This window comes from Pinus tabuliformis, chromosome 4_2 (assembly GCF_031772625.1).
Source record: "Pinus tabuliformis cultivar Carrire ecotype Pingquan chromosome 4_2, CPIR1, whole genome shotgun sequence".
NCBI lineage: Eukaryota > Viridiplantae > Streptophyta > Pinopsida > Pinales > Pinaceae > Pinus > Pinus tabuliformis.
In genome coordinates this window covers 1,132,890,834-1,132,904,943 of record NC_142304.1, presented here as the reverse complement: position 1 = coordinate 1,132,904,943, position 14,110 = coordinate 1,132,890,834, and positions in this window count along the sequence as shown.

The window sequence follows — 14,110 nt, the reverse complement described above, 5'->3', positions numbered from 1 at the left end:
GACACTTTGTTGTCTTCTCTTGCCAAGCATCAACCTGCGCAACATCAGTAGGCTTTGGGACATCAGCCTCTATGAAATCCTTTAGCCCATTATCATCCAACACTGCCTCCATCCTGTCCTTCCATGCAATATAGTTCGAGCTACCCTCAAGAGCATACTCCAATCGCAATCCGTTGAAAGACATTGCCAAGTTGATACCAAGAAAACACCGTTTCAAATTCGAATTCCACCAGCTCCAAACTCAACCGCCTTTGATCTAAGATTTGTGAGAACAAAGTATTTCTCGTACAGAGATTGACTGTATGGGCTTTTACCGAATATCTCACCTTCCAAAGGAAGGATGAATCCAGAGGCTACCTGGCCCTATTACAGACTCTGCCTGAAGAAATAAGATGTAAACACTTTCTGAATAGTAGATATGATGATGAACAGCTTTGATACCATGTAGAAATTTTGAATAATAAACACTTATTCAACAGAGATTATCCCAATTATACACTATTGCGGAATACATGTACAATACATAACCTCCTCTACGTTGATCATCAATTTAGCAGCATTAAAAACAATGAAACATCAATAGCATGCACAGATTAACACAGTATGTAACCCAGGGAAAGATTACAGCTGAAAACCCCACACTATATGTATATTAATGATTGAGAACATGTAACAATACATAGTACAATACTCCTCACAAGTATCCAGCACTATTTCCACCTGTTACACACGAAACTAGCTCAGATCCGAACAAGTCACAAGTTCAAATCTCCTCCGCTGCTTTGCCTGCCTCTATTGCACAATACCAAGTGAAAATCACTCACCCTAAAAATCACGTGAACACAAGCTATAATACTGGGCATATACTGGGCAATCATCATGGGCATACTCAATCCATTGCTTGTGCAAGATCTCATGCACAACTATAGTCACAACTGATAGCAATCTCAACCTCTAACACCTGTCTCCACTGAACTGTACATGCATTGAGTTAACTGATGTATTCTTCAGTTTCATTATGAGTTAATAATTAGTGAATTAATTTAATCACTCAATTCACATCACTCATCACTAGTCTATTTTCAGTTAGACTAATTACAACTAGTTTAACAAAGTCAAATTGAACACAACTCCATCAAATCCACATCCAACTCCACAGAACTCACATGCATGAGTTCTAACTGATGTCCTGCATGCAATAGCTCAACTGACTCATAAGAAAAGCGTATTTCCTTCTGACAGCTGCATGTGCCACATCTGTAGCTCAAACTGAAGTGCTCCAAGAGGATAAGATAATGTTTATAGTCTAAATATTATTATGAGACAATAATATTTGACTTTTCTATTTTTACCATGGCAGTCTAAAAATAGACTTTGATCACTCTGCTGTGAACCAGAAATAGAAGTCCATCTATTTTTCCCAACATGACCAATCATACATAAACAGCATCATGCAACTCATAGACCATGATCCATATGTCTAAAAATAGACTTTGCGCCATAATTTGCCTGCGGGCCCACTTAGTGAAGGCGACTCCTTTCCACTAAGCTCCATCATCTTGTTGCATTCTCAACATACCAAAGGCAGCATCGAGCACCAGAGAGCTTGAGAGATTCAAGCCATCCCTGAGAGGATCTGTCAGACCAGAGAGGTCAAAGAGCTGGCAAAGAAAAGAGTCTGTGTACTCTAGTGGTTTTGGGGAATCCAAGAACCACCCTTCCAAGCCAATCTATTTCAGGAGACTCATATTGAGCTCCTTCATTGTAATTCTCTGCTTCAAGACACAATAAAAGAAGGCCACCACTGAGAGCTGGACCGGAGATGTAGCCCTAGAGGATAGGGTGAACTCCTTATTAATTTCTTGTGTTCTTGTATTTGCTTACTATATTTCTCTTCTGTTTTCCATTTTAGGTGTCTGTGTATTTGCAATCTAATCGATCCGTTGCTTAAATAACATAGACATGCACCAGCACATGAGTCTATAATACCTCCAATTAATAATTCTTAACTGAGGTCACTCATTGGGTGACTATCAGATCAAGTGGTATCAGAGCTTTAGGTTGTAAGGTTAGACAAGCTTGTGTTGGTTTAGCTGTTGAATGCTCACTAGATCCAAGCTCAAATTGGGAGAAGGAGAGTTGGTAGAAACTAATCCTGAAATTGGGAGAGTATATCCTCGAAAGACAATGTCAGAGGAAGGTTCTGTGGGGCCAGACCCTCAATTCATAGAGAGTTTCCTAGCTATAAAGTCTATGGTAGAAGAAATGTATAGGGACTTTAGAAAGCATAAGGATGAAGATTCATCAGGTTCTAAACAAGATAAAGAAGAAGAAGAATCTCATAACAGTGACCACTCAAAAGGAAAAGGGAAAGAGGAAACCTTCTCACACCTCCTAATAGCCCTGTGCATAATAAGAAAGCATCTTTGATTAAGCTAGATGTTAAATTCGATTTTCCTATATATGATGGAGAGCTAAATGCTAAAAAGTTTGACAATTGGATTAGACAAATTGATGTGTATTGCAGAGTGTAGAACATCGACTCAGACAAGAGCAAAATTCAGCTAGCAAGCCTACGCCTAGGAGGCACTGCCTTGGTGTGGTGGGAAAGCAAAACCCAAGCTGACATGAAAAGACATGGTAAGACTATCTTTGTCTGGAGTGAATTTGTTTCTGCCATCAAGAAGCAATTCTATTCATTGACCTACATGCAACAAGCCATGATGAGTTGGCAAACTCTTCGGTAGTTGAAAGGGCAAAGTGTACAAGGGTACACTCAAGAATTCAGAAAGAGAGCATTGATTCTAGGGATCTCATTAGACTCACCAGAGACTCTTTTGAAGTACATTGGTGGTCTACACAACTACATGAGGCATACCATCCTCATCTAGAGGCTAGAGGAAAGAATGGAAATCCAGAAGTTGGGGGACCATCCCAACCCACTACAAGCAAAAGCAAGGAGAAAAGAAAGCAGAAGTGGAAAGCAAGGAAGGCTAACACTACACAGAAAAGCAAAGCTTCATGCACTCACTGTAAAAAGGATGGGCATGATGATGAACACTATTGGATTTTGCATCCAGAGCTGAGACCTAAGAAGTCCGAGGGCAAGAATAAGAAGATTGCTGCAGCTATTCAGAAAGATTTAGGGTCAGACTCGGGAGATGAAACAATCATTGCAGCCACAGGTATAAAAGGTTAGAATTTTGAAGCATCTACTAGTAATTCTGCTCAATCTGTTATTGATGAAGAACATGAGAGAAAAAGACATGAGCTTTTCCATATTCGAGTTGTTTCCAAACATTAGAAGATTGATACTTTGTTTGATAGTGGCTCACAAGTAAATTTGATTTCGGAAGCAATTGTAAAGAAATTGGGATTAGCAACTACACCTCACAAGAAACCATACCCCTTAGGATGGTTGAATGATAAAGCACAACTACAAGTGACTAGAAAGTGCAAACTCAAGTTTTATTTTGGGTCAGCATTTGTAGATGAGGTTGAGTTAGACATAATTCCTTTAGATATATGTGGAATTGTTTTAGGGAGTCCTTACTTGTATGATAGAAAAGCCATTTTCTATAGAGCTGAGAATAAGTATCTACTTGTTAAAAATGGAATCGAATACTTTGTAAGAGCTCATAAGCTCAAGAATAATTACACTCTCATAAACTCAGGGCAGATGAAAAGAATGATAAATTCGTGCAAACAATTCTTACTAATGGTTGTAAAGGAAAAGAAACCTGATAAAACCAATGTATTTGAGGGCTATAATGCTAAGCAGCAAGCTGATATAGAAAATATTGTTTCAGAGTATGATGTTCTGTTTCAAGAACCTAAAGGTCTGCCACCCAAAAAGGAAATAGTACATGATATTATTTTGCAGCAAGATGTTCCATTGCCTAACATTGGAATGTACAGGTTGTCTGCTTTAGAGAATGCTGAAATCAAGAAGCAGGTGCAGGAGTTGCTCGAGAAGGGGTTTATCAAGCCTAGCACATCACCATGTGGGTCACCAATCGTTTTGGTGAGAAAGAAAGATGGCTCGTGGAGAATGTGCATTGACTACCGAGCACTGAATAAGATAACAATAAAAAATCGTTATCCCCTTCCTCGCATAGATGATCTTTTAGATCAATTAAAGGAAGTTGTTTATTTCACCAAGTTGGATTTTCACAGTGGATACCATCAGGTCAAAGTTGCAGAGCAAGATGCATGGAAGACTACTTTCAAAACAAAGCAGGGATTGTATGAGTGGCTGGTTATGCCTTTTGGCTTGACCAATGCCCCTGCTACTTTCATGAGATTAATGAATGATGTACTCAGGCCTTTTCTTGATGATTTTGTTATTGTGTATCTGGATGACATTCTGATTTTTAGTAAAATGTGGGAGGAACACTTAAAACATGTTAAGCAGACATTAGATGTTTTGAAAAGAGAATTGAAAATAGATCCCTCTAAAGTGGCAGTCATTGTAAACTGGCCTAAACCCAAGTCTACTACAAAAGTGAGAAGCTTCTTAGGAGCAGCACAATATTGGAGGAAATTCATCTCTAACTTTCCCTCAATTGTAGCTCCCTTACATGCTTTGACAAGACTGAACAAGGTGTTTCAGTGGGGAGGCAAACATCAGAAAGCCTTCGACACCTTAAAAGAAAAGATTAGTATAACACCTGTACTAGCACTGCCTGATCTACAAAGACCATTTGAGATCCAAACAGATGCCAGTGACTATGCCATGGGAGCAATGTTGACACAGCACAGTAAACCCATATGTTATCATTCTGAGACTTTTAATCCTGCAGTAGTTAACTATCCTACATATGATAAAGAATTGTATGCATTAGTTCAGAGTGTGAAAAAGTGGAAACATTATTTAATGGGAAAAGAGACAGTAATACATATTGATCATCAACCACTTCAATATCTACACTCCCAAACTAAGTTGCAGCAATCAAGACATTACGGGTGGATGGGTTTTCTACAACAGTTTCATTTAGTCATCAGATATAAAAAGGGCATACATAAAAAAGTTGCAGACATGTTTTCTAGACATGTGAAGGACCGACTCTTATATCATTGTGGGAAACTCTGCATTCCACAAACAGAGAGAGTAAAGATAATTAGAGAGGCACACACTTCTCTGATATCAGGTCACTTTGGGGTAAGTAAAACAGTTGCACAACTGCAAAGATTTTGTTATTGGCCAAAAATGAATGAGACAGTTTCTAGATATGTGAGAGGGTGTACTATGTGTGCCAAAAGCAAGCCCAGCAATAGAAAACTAGGCCTGTACACTCCATTACCAGTTCCTTCTCACCCTTGGGAAAGTGTTTCCATGGATTTTGTTGGGGAACTGCCTAAGTCTAGAAAAGGTCCTGATTATCTGTATGTGGTTGTGGACAGGTTCAACAAAATGTGTATTTTGATACCTTGTAATAAGCAAATTACAGCTAAACAAACTGCAAAACTATTCTTTGAACATGTATGGGTTCATTTTGGATTACCCACTTCTATTGTATCTGATCGAGACACCCGATTTGTGGGGAAGTTTTGGTCAAGTCTGTGGAAGCTGATGGACACCCAACTGAAGAAAAGCACAACTTTTCATCCACAAACTGATGGCCAAATAGAAGTAGTTAATAGAACAATAATCCAGTTACTCAGAGGATATTGCAGAAAACATCCTAAACTCTGGGATGAACACTTGTGTTATGTGCAGCATGCTTACAACAGAGCAAAACATTCTTCCACACAGAGATCTCCTTTTGAAACCTGTTTTGGTTTCACACCAAGGTCTCCTTTGGATTTTGTCTTTGGTAAAGATACCACGGTTGATGGACACAGTGATGTGGACAAGGCAACTAGGTTCATTGAACAGATCTAGGAGATCCACCAGGCAGTACAGGAACAACTGGAAAAGAGCCAAGCCAAATACAAGGCAAGGCATGACAAGCATCGGATGGAGCATAGTTTCCAAGTTGGTGACCAGGTCTGGCTATATATCAGCAAGGACAGGATGCAAGGTGAAGGTAAAAAGCTAAAGCCTATCAGGTATGGACCTTTTAGGATACTTGAGAAGATTAGTGAAAATGATTTTCACCTTGATCTACCAACTTACATGCACATCTACTCAGTCGTAAATGCAGATTGCTTGAGATTGTTTGAACCTTCAATGATTGAGGATCCTGAAGAGCAAAGTCAATTGCCTTCTATTGATGACCTGCTACCTGAATATCTGAATGAATTGCAGGAAGACACAGTCTTGGACAGGAAGGTGAGGAAAATGTGCAGAGGAGATGTTTAGTACCTCAGAATTAGACTCAAAGGTTCGGAGCTGAGCAGTACGAAGTGGATTGAGATTGGGCAAGTGAGATAGCAGTACCCTCACTTAGTCGACGTTTGAAAGAAAACCAACTTTTGGTGGTCCAAAAGCTTTTCAGTGGGAAGGCCGTGATCCGAATTGGATCCATAAAGAATGATTAACAGAGCCATGGCTGTACCAAGTCAGGACAGACTTCAAAGAATTTAAAACAGTGATCAAAAACACCTCTAAACCAGTGGTAGTGGAAGCCAGCATGGAACGACAAGGACCTCGGTGAAAGCGCGCTGACCGAGGCCCATGGAGACTGCGCGGGAGGCAAAATTAGCCCCTGGGAGGCCTGGATAGGGAAACAGAGGGAGTTTTTGATGCGCGATTCACACATCACTGGGCGAAAACCCTTAAAATGGGGAAGCCCCGAGCACTCGGTCGCGTGGGAGCCAGGAAAACCGTGGGACAAAAGGCTAAGCACTAAAGGCAGGACCTGCTCCAAAACCGGCGGTATTGATCGGGGGCATCCATGGGCGGTAAGCAGTTTTGATGAAAAAGGAGCGATTCCACTCAGCGCCCGATGTGTGGCAAGCGGAGGAGAGAGAAAACCGCCGCTCATCGTGTGCTAACGGTCGAGCTAGTCAACTGCGTGGGACGAGCGAATTTCGTCAGATCTGAGGGCTCCAGATCTAACGGTTGAGATCACTCCCAATGGAGAAGACGGAATTGACGAGGGATTAAGCTGTGATATAAAAGAATTTGAGGTCCACTTTGACTGCCAAGGTGGCGGAAGACTCATTCCATGGTGTAACCAAAGAATTGAACCAACGAAGCAGGCTGGCACAGTTCACAGGAGGACAAGTGGCCATCCCTGAGAGCCTGATGATGATGCCGAAATAGGGAACTCCAAGCGCAGCTGCAAGCAGGTGATCCGACGAAGGCAGAAGAGGAAGCGAACCGCCATGAGCTCGAATGGCTTTAAAGCCATGTACAGACAGGATAGAGGGCATGAGTCGGGAACCGAAAGGTGGAACACCGAAGACAGAAGACAGAGAAGAGAAGAACCAGTGAAGCAAAAAGTAGAAAGAGGACAGAGGGCTGAGCTAACCAAAGGCAGCGTCAAGCACCAGAGAGCTTGAGAGATTCAAGCCATCCCTGAGAGGATCTGTCAGACCAGAGAGGTCAAAGAGCTGGCAAAGAAAAGAGTCTGTGTACTCTAGTGGTTTTAGGGAATCCAAGAACCACCTTGCCAAGCCAATCTGTTTCAGGAGACTCATATTGAGCTCCTTCATTGTAATTCATTGCTTCAAGACACAATAAAAGAAGGCCACCACTGAGAGTTGGACCGGAGATGTAGCCCTAGAGGATAGGGTGAACTCCTTATCAATTTCTTGTGTTCTTGTATTTGCTTACTGTATTTCTCTGCTGTTTTCCATTTCAGGTGTCTGTGTATTCGCAATCTGACTAATCCGTTGCTTAAATAACATAGACACACACCAGCACATGAGTCTGTAATACCTTCAATTAATAATTCTTAACTGAGGTCACTCATTGGGTGATTATCAGATCAGTAAATGGACATGAAGGTTATAATAATCTCATCAACAAATTCACTTGTAGTCTGGCCTAACACACTGGATATCATTGCTATGATGTCTCGGCCAAGTTCAGAGAATATGGTCCACATGTATGGGGGAGGGTCCTTTGGAATGTATTGTTCTTCCCTAATGAAGGTCTGGAATAACTGAGCAAGTTTGATGGAGGTGATTGTAGGGAATCTGTTAAGCAAGTCTCCAACAGAAAGGGGGGTCAGGTTTTAGCCTGGTTGCAACTGCAGCATTTCATTTATGGATTCAATAGTGATGGTAAATAATACAGTATGGTCAAGAGTCATCACTGCTCTTTGGCTGGGACTGTAGTTCATATGGCAATAGTGGACAATCTTAGGGAAGATATGAACTCTAGGGAATTGGTACTTGGGCAAACCTAATTCCCAAAGACCTATTTTGTCTGCGTGGTTTAAGTACTGGTCTCTGTACCTGCAGTATAATTTCAGTGGGGATTCTTGGACAGAGGTATCTTTGATTTGAAAGTCTTTATCTGCCAAAGGGAGATGGTCTAAGTCCCTGTGGGGAGTAGAAATTGGTAGGACATTCAATGCAACTGGTGCAACCATCCTTGGTTCTTGTGGATTCAATAACGGGGGTGAAAGGTTTTTAGTCAAATTTGGGACAAATTGGGTTGATTCAGAATGGTTTGGAGTTGCTAGGCAATTGTTTTACTTAATTACTTAATAACTTAAAGCAATTGAGTAACAGGTTTGGGAATTAAACAGGGTTTCTCAGTGATTTTGGGTAAATACCTGGTTTCGGCTCTAAACGGATTGATGGGCGATTGTGCATGGTTTATAGGAAGCATACGTGACTGAAGGGTGGTCTAGAAGTTCAGCAGCTTCAGCAGGTTGGTAGTTGGACGTGGGTTGACGGTTGCACGTACTCTGGTGCTTGCATGGAGGTCTGAGCAGTATTTTTCACAATAAAACTAAAAACAATGAGTTTTTTTAGTTTTATTTGCAAAGTCAATTATTTTGGCGGGTACACACGGAAAGGTACATTTGGAGTTAAGTGGGGGATGAAACGTTTTTTCATCTAGCGGGACGTGGTAAGCAGGTTTAGATCGCACTGCTTTTGGGTTGGAGTGGTTTCGAGGGGAGGCCGCCCGATGCCACTCATCGGGCGCCACGTAGCAGCGGGGTGAAAATTGAAACCACCCATATCGGGTGGGTAAAGGTCGGCCTTCGGAGGTTGCCCTATATGATCATCGACCGTTGGATCAAATGGGACCTGATCGTATGGTGATCGGGGCATGGATTAGTCATGAGGTTTAATGGAGGGGCTCAGTGGAGATTTAAGAGTGACGGGATTTAATTAATCACGGATTATGGCGAATTAAGGGCGGAGGGGGTGATTTCATTGGCGGAGGTCAATTATTAATTAACCATAGATCGGTTAATTAATTTCATTTTATTCGACGGAGGGTTTTGGTTCTTAATTAGTCGTTGATCGACTAATTTACCCTTTAATCATTCATGATATTAATAAAGCTTATGTTTCAAACTTCGGGACAGGATATTAATATTAAGGGGTTGTAATAAATACATAGGGAAAAGGGTTATTTTCTGGGGAGTTTAATGTAAATAAAGTTACCAGTTAATATGAATGAAGGCGGAGAATGTTTTAGCGCTAAGTATAAAATGAATTCTTTGCAATTTGTTCTTTCTTTTCACATAGAAAACATAAAAAATTAGGCTAACCATATTTTTGTGGGTTTTTGTAAAAAGGGGTTTTTACATGGGAGATAAATACTATATATGAAATAATTACAATGATGTTCGCCACGCAGGACGAGTGCAATAAAGTCTGTGAATCATGTAGAGATATATACAATATAGCTGTTCCAAATTCTATGGTCAAAAAAGTATTCAAAATTTTGAAGCTAGGGCCTGTCTGCCCTATGATATGCTTGATCTATGTACGGCTGATGGTAATATTGGTACTGCTCAGCTTCAACCTATTCCTGGATCAGCCACTATCCTCTGGGTAATATCGTGGCCTCCTTGGAAAGCCGATCAACGCCTTGGTTATATTCCCTGTAAATGTGATGACATGTGATTCTGTTAAATTGTGTTTTGAACAATATCACTTCATCCAAATATGTCTAAGTTTGTGTGCATGGCATGCAAAGACATTGTTGGACCAGTTTATAATGGATTTTGAGTCACCAAAAATCTACAAATTGATGCATTCATGTCCCAGTGAAGAATGCAATAGGTGACGGAGAGTGATGAGTTCAACATAATTATTAGTGCCACCTCCAAGTCCCATTTTTACACTATAATAATGATGATCATTTATATGCAGGATAAATCCCCCCCCACATCCCTGCTCCTGAGCAGCCCCATCAAAATAGGCCCAGGGAGTGGTTTTGTCGATCGGAGCAGGTGCAATAGAGCGGCGTGGTGCAGAAGGTTTGTTATCAGGTATTTCGTGGTCGGCCAAGAGACTATTGGCCGCCATTACAGCCCCATTTACATTCCCTTCGTCGAATATGATTCTGTTCCTTGATATCCATATGGTCCAACAATAAATCAAGGGAAGGTTTATCAATTTAGATCCATGATTTGCTGTGCTCCAGTTGTGCCATGCATTTATAATGCAATCCGCTTGCCATCTACCAGATTGTAAAGGAGTTGCAATGGATTCCCAAAGGTTTTTTGAGAAATCACAGCTTAGAAAGAGATGGTCAGTGGTTTCGGAGTCCTTTTTACATAAGACACACCAGCTTGGGCCATGAAAGGATCGCCATGCTAATTGATCCCCTGTAGGGACTTTGTTGCTGAGCACACACCAGAAGAAAAGTTTGGTCCGCGGAGGAGCATTTAACTTCCAGATCAAACGCCACCAATCATGAGGATTCTCAGGTTGCCTATGAGTACTGATTGTAAGGTATCCTGCTTTGGGCGTATATAATCCATTATCAGCCATACTCCATCTGAGTTCATCCGGTCCTTCCAAAATTCTGATATGGGATTCGATCAAAGCATCAATGTAATCATGCCAGTCTCGGTGCCATTGAGGTGGTAGATGAAGTGCATCAGCAGATTTCCATCCTTGGGAGAGAATTGTAGTATTCTCCTGGTCAGCAATGTGTGCGATGACAGAAATATCCCTTTGGTTCAACAGATGTACAAGTTCTCTCGGGAGACGGTATCTGGCCCCCCCTCCTGCCCAGGGGTCTATACCAATATGGACTCTTGTGCCATCAATGATTCTCCAAACCAGATGGTTTCGAATGATGGGAAGGGAATGTATCAGAGCTTTCCATACCGAGGAGATGCCTGTCTTATTCCAAGCAGGTAAGCGCACCCAATCCATGATTTGCATGGGCCAGATATATTTGTGATAAGAGACCTTGGTCCAGAGATTCTGACCTGTGAGGAGAGTCCATCCCATTTTTGCAGCCAATGCCTGTGCAAAATCGTTGAGATCTTTTAGTCCCCAACCACCCCATTTTTTAGGTAGTGCAATCTTTTTCCAGCTCACCCAAGAAAAAAAAAATTATCTTGATGCCCATTCCAGAGGTATCTGCTGCAAATTTGTTGAAGACGAGCCAGTATGTTCCTTGGGATCCATGCAAGGGACATCCAAAATACTGGTGTGGCCTCCAGGACAGATTTGATAAGGACCAATCTGCCAGCTCTTGATAAGAACCGATGACTCCAGTGAGACAACCATTTTTCCAACTTAATGACCAGCCAAATCCAATCACCAATTTTCTGGCTCAAGGGTTTTATCCAGAAACCCAGGTATTTGAACCCTTGGTCGAGAGGGATGATGATATAAGGGAAATGGTTCTGGGCGCACCGAGACTCTTGTATGGTGGTGGAGGCAAGGGTGATGGTGGATTTCTCCTGATTAGCAAGCATTCCCGTAGCCTTAGAAAATAGGGCAAGTGCACTAGCAAAAGATGTAGTATCTCTGATGCTTCCATCAAGGAAGATGAGGACATCATCCACAAATAAAAGATGAGTAAGATAGCAATGCTCTGTAATTTTGAGCCCTAACAGTCTACCAATTCTCTTGTCCTGGATAAGAATTCGACTGAGACCTTCCATGACAATAAGGAAGAGGAGGGGAGAGAGGGGACAACCTTGTCTAAGGCCCCTCTCGGCATGGAAGAAGTGGGATGCAGATCCGTTGATGAGGACGCTGAAGGTAGTAGTGGTAATGCAGGCCATAATCCAGGTGATGAAGCAATGGGGGAAGCCCAAATGCATAAGGAGCATTTTGATATATAGCCAACTGACATGATCAAATGCTTTGGCCAAATCAATCTTTAATATGATGCCCTTAAGTTTTTTAGACCTGATGGAGTGAATGGCTTCCTGAGCCATACCAATGGCTTCATGAATCTACCGGTTCTCCAGAAATGCGAATTGTTCCGGGGAAATATACTGAGAGAGAATGGGTCGGATCCTATTAGCAATGATTTTGGCTATGATCTTGTATAGGCAGTTGCACAAGGAAATGGGCCTGAAGTCATTAAAGGATGAGGGAGAATCCGACTTAGGGATAAGAGCGATGAAAGTGGAGTTAATAGCATTATAGAGTTTCCCAGAGGTTCTGCATTCCTCAATCACTTGTAGCAGGTCATTTCCCAGTAAATCATAAAAAGCAAGGTAAAATTCTACCGACCATCCATCCGGCCCAGGACTCTTGTCCTTTTTGAACCATTTTAGTGTTCCTTCTAGTTCTGCTGATGTAACAGGAGAGGTGAGATCTGCCTCTGATTCTTCATCAACAAAGCGTGGGAATTTGCCCGCCACTTGTATGATATCAGCTAGGTTTGTCCCTGGGGGAGACTTGTAAAGGCTCTGAAAATGAGTGGTTCCCAGCTGAGATAACTTACTGAAGGTATCAGCCACCCCTCCCTCAGGTAAAGGAAGGTTCCAGATAGTATTAGATACCCTTCTGCCCTTAGCATAATTCTGAAAAAACTTTGTGTTGTCGTCCCCTGCTTGCAGCCATAGTGCTCTGCTCTTTAGCCTCCATGATTCCTCTCTCTCTTTAAGAATCTTATCCTTGGACTTCTCAAGCTCGATCAGGTGAAGTTTGTCTTGCAAGGACTCAAATCCTTTGTTTCTATCATCCATAAGGCTTTTCAGATCAGATTCAATCTGAGAGAGAGTCTGATCCTCCCTCTGTGTTTTTTCTTTAGCCCAGGTGATAGATAGTCTCTTCAACTTGGATAGATTGTGGCAGAAACCCTCTGCGAGGGATCGATAACCCGTAATAGGGTGAGCATTCCAGTAATCTGTAATTAGCTTGATATAACCCGGGTCCAGAAGCCAGATGTGATTGAACTTGAAAGGAGGATTTGGCTTAGGGTAAGGTCCAAGGATCTCCATGTATATGGGGGAGTGATCAGAGACTCCCCCCACTCCCACCCATTGTCTGTATCTGTGCATATTCTGCATCAAAGGTATCTTGATCAAGAATCGATCAAGTCTTCTGGCCAAAGCTGCCTCCCCAATTCTTCTATTCCTCCAGGTAGGGAGTAGTTTGTTCATAGGGATATCAGCAAAGTTGTGGAGATCTAAAATGTTCAACATGTATTCAGTGATTGGATCCACTTGTGCATGTGACCCCCACGATTCTCCAAACCCTAGGGAGAAATTTAGGTCCCCTCCCAGGATGATATTATCGCCAGAGACCATAGCCAAATTAAGGAGCCTGTGCCAAAAATCCTCTCATCTATGGCAGGGCCCATATATGTTCATGATCTGGATCTCCCTTCCCAGCTCAGCTGAAAATATGTCCAGCCCTATGAAACCTGAGCCTCCCCAAGCAGATAGGGCTTTGATAGTTCGTGGGTTATACCCAATAGCAAGGCCTCCAGATCGACCCGAGGCTCCCACAGAATGAAAGAGCCAGCCAGGTTTGAGTGAGGTCAAGGTATTAGTAATGATATCTGCCTCCCCCAGGGTCTCTTGTAACAGGATGATGTCAATGGACTCAGACTCGAAGAGTCTCCTTAGGGCTAGTTTTTTTGAGGTACTAGCCATGCCTCTGCAGTTAAATGAGAGGCACTTCATGAGGGGGACCGCTCCAGGGTAGTCATCGCTCTAAGTACCCTATCAATGGAGGATTGCCTCCCAGAAGCTATCTCGGCCCCAGCGCATAGAATAGCTTTGGATAAAAAAGATTTGCAACCTCGAGAAGATTTGGTAGAGGGGCCAGG